We start from the raw sequence: 7,183 nt of genomic DNA, 5'->3' as shown, positions 1-7,183 counted from the left end.
CTGCCCCCACTTCAAGAACTATACACTTCCAGAGTGAGGAAAAATGCTGGAAAAATCACTCTGAACCCCACTCACCCAGCTCACATCCTCTTTGAATTGTTGCCTTCTGGATGACGCTTCAGAGCTCTGAGCACCAGAACCGTCAGGCACAGGAACAGTTTTTTCCCCCCAGACTATCTATCTCATGAACAGTTAAAACTGCTCCTTTGAGCAATAATTAATGTGCAATACACAGCTTAGTCTTTTTATATTATCCAACATATCCTACCTCTTCTGCCATTACATTCCCTTGCACTGTACATAACAGATTTGTATTTAAATTTGCACTACGTATGTGTATGTGTATGTGTATGTGTGTGTATGTATGTATGTGTGTATATATATATATATATATATATATATATATATATATATATATATATATATATTGTCTATTGTGTATTCTATATATACTTTTTTCTTTTCAATATTTATCTATTTTTTATTCAATTTTATTTATCTTTTAAAAGTCTTGTTGCTGTTTTTGCATTGTTGTACACTGGAAGCTCCTGTCACAAAGACAAATTCCTTGTATGTGTAAGCATACTTGGCAATAAATCTCATTCTGATTCTGATTCTGATATCCTTGATGCTCATCTTGACAAATTCAAGGAGAACATGGGAGCGCACTCGGAGGAGCAAGGCGAGCGCTTCCATCGGGATATACTGGACTTTGAACGCCGCTACCAAGGACAGTATTACGAGAACATGATGGGAGACTACATTTGGGGGCTGATTCGTGAAAGTGATTTACAGTATAATCATAAATCTCAAAAAACTACTCACTTCTAAATCTTTTGTAGTCATTTTTGTATTACTTTAGTATAAATACATGTTAATTTGGATTCATATGTTGTTTTTTTCTGACTTTGTGAACAAAAAGACACAAATTTGCCCGTTTTCTCATTGGAAATAGGTCAATTTCAAAATATCACTGTCTTGGTCACAAAAGCAAGGTTTGTGGGGAATAATAGCTATTTTCTATACTTTTGAGGCATAAGAAATTAGGAAATAACACTTACTACCCAGGAACAAAAATTGTTTTACATAGCGAGTTTCAGTGTATTTCATTAGTCTACAGGTCTAGTTGTTTTAAGACGCAGTTTCCTATGCTTAGGAATGCTCGGCCTTTTATAGGACATTGTAGTAACGTCCCAGCTTTTTTTTCTGGTGCTCCTAATATCTCAGCATTTTGCAATCAACTCTGTAATATTGTTGTAACTTCAGCTGGAACTGCTGACAATGATGACGAAGACGATGATGAAGATGAGAACCCAAGTGTTTATTTACAGAACGTGAAATCCAATAATCTTGACTCCAAAACAAAACATAAACATGGACTAGACTATGGCTTGGCTTGGCTTGGCTTGGCTTGGCTTGGCTTGGCTTGGCTTGGCTTGGCTTGGCTTGGCTTGGCTTGGCTTGGCTTGGCTTGGCTTGGCTTGGCTTGGCTTGGCTTGGCTAACACATACCATCACATTCAATACTCCACACTAGACAGTGAAAACATGAGGGCTTAAATACAAGACATGGGAGAACATAAACCAATGAACAAACAGAACTCATAACAAACTAATCAAACAATAACCCAATGAAAACATGACACAAGAACATGGAGGGAAAACAGGAATCACATGACAAGGGAAACAGGAACACATGACAAGAACCAGGAACTAAACATTTCAATATAAAAGACATGAAATCAACAGAATACACATGACAATTGTTAATGTTTTGCTGCATACTACCAAGTTGTGATTTCACTGTTGTAACGACTTTTCCTTTTAAAACCTTTTCAGGGTTTGTGCAGCAGTTAATCTATGCCAAGGGGGTTGAGCTGGCATTTCTCTAATGTGTAGTTTATGCTAATGGTTATACTAGTATCTGTTTGCATGGCAGCTTATTAAAATTACCATTCTGTTTTGTGTTTTATTATTATTTGATTATCTTTAGTATTTGTAAGTTTTGTTTGGCTTCAGGTTTGGGCAAATATATCTATCTGTATCTCACAGTCATTGATCTGTCACTGTTAAAATCAACTATACACCCCTCAGTGACATGATCAATAACTGTGATTTATTAACTGCTGTTATTTTCATGATCTTTGGATTTGAGTAGACATATGGACCTGTGTGTGTGTTAATGTGTGTGAGTGTGTAGTGTGTGAGTGTGAGTGTGTGTAGTGAGTGTGAGTGTGAGTGTGACTGTGTGTGTGTAGTGTGTGTGAGTGTGTAGAGAAGGGTTCCCCAATTAGTTTTCACCAAGGGCCAAATTCTGTCAACAATACAAAGTCAAGCGCCACGGTCCTCGATGTAATGACAAAGTGTTTGTGCCAGGTTTTTATTATTAAACTTTTTTTTATTATTATTTTATTAGTTATCTCAGTATTAGTAGCCTGTTTTATTTATTAATTATGAACATTTTGTTTGTATACAGATACACAAAACTACACAACTTTGCCTGCTGGGAAAAAAGAAAAGAAAAAAAAAACTTTAATGAAGAATCTGGATCTCAGTCAGCTGTTTCTGCTCATCTCCAAATAGGATCTCCATTTATGCATTTGGTAGATGCTTTTATCCAGAGCAACTTACAGTGCACTTATTACAGGGACAGTCCCCCTGGAGCTAAGTGTGTTGCTCAAGAACACAATGGTGGTGGCTGTGGGGATCAAACCAGCAACCTTCTGATTACCAGTTATGTGCTTTAGCCCACTACACCACCACCACTCTGTCTACTCCCTGCACTTTCCCTAATTACAGATTCAATTATTAGACCTATTAGTATTAATATTGTTATTGTTCTTAAGGATAATATAACAAATTATTGCAATAATTTCAGTAAAGACAGTGAACCAGTGTATGTTATTTTTAATATTAGGATATGCATCATATTTTATATTGTACAATACCTTATTCTTAATGTGCTCTTCCACACGTATTTGTATCACAGTACCTATATTATCTAGGCATTAATCCAGACATTATAAAAAGAGTAGCTGGCTTCGGGAGTCCTTTTGGAATATACTCGTAGGAAAAAACACGTGAAAAAAAGTGCACATATAAGCAGGACGTATATTTATGCAACAGCGCTCTTTACTCACCTCACTCGAATAAAACACAGATTAAATACTCCTCAGAATGCATTAACACCAGGCAGTGGTTGCTCAGTGGTTAAGGCTCTGGGTTACTGATCAAAAGGTCAGGGGTTCAAGCCCCAGCACCACCAAGATGCCACTGCTGGGTCCTTGAGCAAGGCCCTTGACCCTATCTGCTCCAGGGGTGCCATATCATGGCTGACCCTGCACTCTGACCCCAGCTTGGCTGTGAAAAAAAAAAGAATTTCACTGTATATGTGCAAATATATAATGTGTTATAAAAAAATTAATCTATAACAGCTGAAGGTGCAGTCATGAGACTGGTATAAATGCTCATGCAACAGCACCACCTACTGTACAGGGGTGAAATGCTTTTCATTTTTATTTTTACGGACGGAAGTTTGTCTCGCAAAATCGTCAAGGATTTGGTGTGAACAGGCCTTCACACCAGGCCAAACATTTGTCTCTCAGGCCCATGGGATGCCTATTGAGGAACCCTGGTGTAGTGTATGTGTGTGAGTGTGTATGTATGTGTGTGCGTGACTGTGTATGTGTGTGTGTGAGTTTGTGAGTGTATTCAGTTATACTGTGTCTTACACTTGCTCTTACTAGCACTGGAGTTACTGTACTCAAATCCAAAGATCATTAAGATAACAGCAGTTAATAAATCATAGTTATTGATCATGTCACTGAGGGGTGTATAGTTGATTTAAACAGCGACAGACCAATCAATGACAGTGAGGTCAGCCCCCTCCCCTCCTTAACTTTCTACAAAATCAGCACGTTATCTTTGCATTTCAGTATCAATTTCTTCAGCAGCTAGAGAGACTCCACTCCATCACTGCTACTGAGCTGGTGAGTTCACATTTCTCAAAATATACACAGTGTATTAATGTCAATTCAACTGTGTACCTGCCTTTAAACCTTCATTCATAGCTAAACTTGATTTACTCTTAATTTAGCACTGAAGACAGTTACTGTGTGTGTGTGTGTGTGTGTGTGTGTGTGTGTGTTCTGGTGGAGTGAGCCACCAGAACAGGTAATTGTATCCAGGCTGTGGGGAGGGACCCCCTGCAGCCAAGTTCACTGCCGTCCATGGGTGGAAGTTGAATTCCCTTATGAGAAGGCCGGATGCAAGCACCTCCTCTGTTTAACTGATGTAACACGCGTTTGTCCAGATAACCAATAAACAATGTCCTGCAACCAAGTCTGGTGTTTCAGTTCCTTCTTTTATGCACTGAATTGAGTGCAGCTTGCTGCTTCTGCAGCGTGTAAGTATACAGTGCTTGTTCAGTCCCGGGTCGTATGCACAACACTTGTATATAAACAGAATTGCTGCTGTGATGGTGCACAACAGAACACTGCGGGACTTTTAACTAACCACAGGGCAAAAGGAAACCACGGCAGGGAAAACACTTTAAAAAATAAACTGAACAAACAAGAGGGAAAATGCATTTGTTTGAACTGAACAAATATTTACGAATTAAACGCAAAGCATTCACTATACCTTCCCAAAACTTCCAAGCACCAGAGCAGGTATCTATAGGCAGGACAATCTGGCAGTGCTCCCCACGATCACACATCGCCCCTCACACACACCCCTCGTTGTTCTGTTCTGCTTCCTCATAAACACAGTAACCCCTCCCTACCAATTGGAGTTATGTAGTTTTTGTTCCTGCAACGCCATTCCTTAAAGGCGTTGCTGCACTTTCCTTCACAATATATATATATATATATATATATATATATATATATATATATATTGTACTTGCTCTTAGTTACATTTGATTTATTCTAAATTTAGCACTGAAGACAGTTACTGTATATATAATGTACTTGCTCTTAGTTAAATTTCTCCCTCTCTCTCCCTCCCTCTCTCTCCAGATCTGCAGTCATGAAGTCCAGTTCAGGCTACTCGCTGTGGCCTCTGGTCCTGTTCATATCCTCCTTGCTCACTGGACTTTCAGCACGAGAAGTGCTCCCAATAACCAATCTCACCGCTGAGTTTAACCGAATCTCGTTATCCAGACAAATAGAGCTACCACCCTCGAAAACCAATCTTAACCAAACCTCATTATCCAGACAAGTAGAGCTACTATCCTCGAAAACCAATCTTAACCAAACCTCGTTATCCAGACAAGTAGAGCTACTAACCTCGAAAACCAATCTTAACCAAACCTCATTATCCAGACAAGTAGAGCTACTAACCTCGAAAACCAATCTTAACCAAACCTCATTAAAAAGACGTGTAAAGCTAACACCCCCGAGACTCAACTTCACCAAGGAGTTTAACAAGACCCTTGTCACCATAACTGTAAAGCTAACACCCACCATAATATATACTATCCAGGATTTGAGAAATACCCATGTGTTCGGGTTCCAGCCGCCCTCGCATGGCTTCGCTCTGCTTTGGTGGCTGTGCTCGAGCGAGACGTACATTGACAACAATGGAAACACTGTGCTGCGCAGCAATCCCAATACGGGCAATTACGGATTTCATCGTTTCTACAATTTATTTGACAACAATTTAGGAGCCCGTCTGTTGCCTGTTGTTGCTGGTGTCAATTATTACACTGTTGGAAACTTAAACCCTAACACACACCCAGGGGCAAGCAATTTGCCATATGATGTCAGGAGGTACTATAATCGGAATTTATTGAACAGCAACAATGAACGACTGATTATTTCAAACACCTGGGTCTATAACGGCATCTTCAATGTGCAGTGTATTTATATCACCAACCATTACCATATGGTGTACGAAATTGACCCCAACCTTGTCACCCAAATACGGAACCTTAACCTCGCAAATTTTTTAAACATTGTGGGTTACCCCAGTTACAGCCCTGCGTACTGCAATGTCATACCTGCTCCGGATCGGAGAAGGAAGAGAGAGCCTAGCGATTGGGAATGTATCGACATGTTGAAATCTGAAACCAGTGTCCAGGTTATAGCCAGGGACGGATACGCAACTCTGCTCTGGGAAAATATACCCTGGAACGAGTACTACAGCTGGGTCGGTCTGTACAATTCCGAAACTGAGGGGGACAAAAACTATATCACAGACGCTTGGCAGTGGACTTACAATGCACAGAGCGATTCTTATAAAACCAGCACTCCCATTCACCCTGGGATGCAGGCGCGTTTTTTCAGAAGTGAGTATGCCAAGTTTGTCCTTAAAAGTCCAGGGATAGATGAGGCATGTTGGGAGGAACCGGTGCAGTTCAGCAACGACGAGAACTTCCTAATCCTCCTGGTGTTTCACACATACTACGCGGGAGTGAAGCTGTACGTCAAGAAGTCTCTGGGAAGCAGCTGGCAATATGGAGACAAGTATTATTATGCCTGGGTTGGATTTTATTATAGAGGTGCTCTCAATGATTCCTATCAGTCTTGGCAGTGGCTGACCTACTTTGTGAAAATTGGTGAAAACTCAGACTACAATGTTTATACTGATGGGCTTAACGATGATTTCATCACCTCAGGTTTGGAAGTGCGAGTTTTTTGCAATAGAGGATACAATTGCTTGATCGCGAAGACTCCAAGCTGGTCTTGTTAAAATTGTGAATCTGTGACATCTATTGATCTGTCTGTCTATCTATACATCTGTCTATAAATCTGTCTATCTAAAATATCTCTCCCCTTTCCCTCCCTCTCTCTCCCTCTCCCCTCAATCTCCCTCTACCTTCCTCTTTCTCTCCTCTCCCTATCTCTCCCCTCTTCCTCTCTGTCTCCCTCTCCCTCTCTCCCCTCTCCCTCCTTCTCTCCTAAATTAAATTAAGTTTCCCTATCTGTCACTCACTTGACATTGTGTCGATGTAGTGACACTAGGGGTCACTCTTGGGAGCCCCAAACACCTCTGATCTTTTGAAAAAAGGCCAATGGGAATTGGCGTGTGGAATTTGCATGCCACTCCCCCGAACATACGGGTCTTTTTTCAAAAGATCAGAGGCTCCCAAGAGTGACCCCTAGTGTCACTACATTGACACAACATCTCGTTCCCTCCATCAGGGAACGGAGATTATGAAAGTAACCATGACGTTTTGTGTT

At 40.5% G+C, this 7,183-nt stretch overlaps 1 long non-coding RNA gene across 1 annotated transcript; it reads right to left on the bottom strand.

The window, feature by feature from the left end:
* Window positions 1–1,380: 1,380 nt before the first annotated feature.
* LOC127423819 (uncharacterized) lies at window positions 1,381–5,011 on the bottom strand. Its single transcript, XR_007894382.1, has 3 exons — window positions 4,641–5,011; window positions 3,140–3,359; window positions 1,381–1,532 (listed from the first exon to the last, which is right to left on the bottom strand). It is a non-coding gene; the product is annotated as an uncharacterized LOC127423819 (long non-coding RNA).
* Window positions 5,012–7,183: the final 2,172 nt, after the last annotated feature.

Source organism: Myxocyprinus asiaticus, chromosome 3 (assembly GCF_019703515.2).
Source record: "Myxocyprinus asiaticus isolate MX2 ecotype Aquarium Trade chromosome 3, UBuf_Myxa_2, whole genome shotgun sequence".
NCBI classification, from domain to species: Eukaryota; Metazoa; Chordata; class Actinopteri; order Cypriniformes; family Catostomidae; genus Myxocyprinus; species Myxocyprinus asiaticus.
Note: the sequence above shows the minus strand (reverse complement) of the source record. Positions and strands in the feature narration are given on the sequence as shown.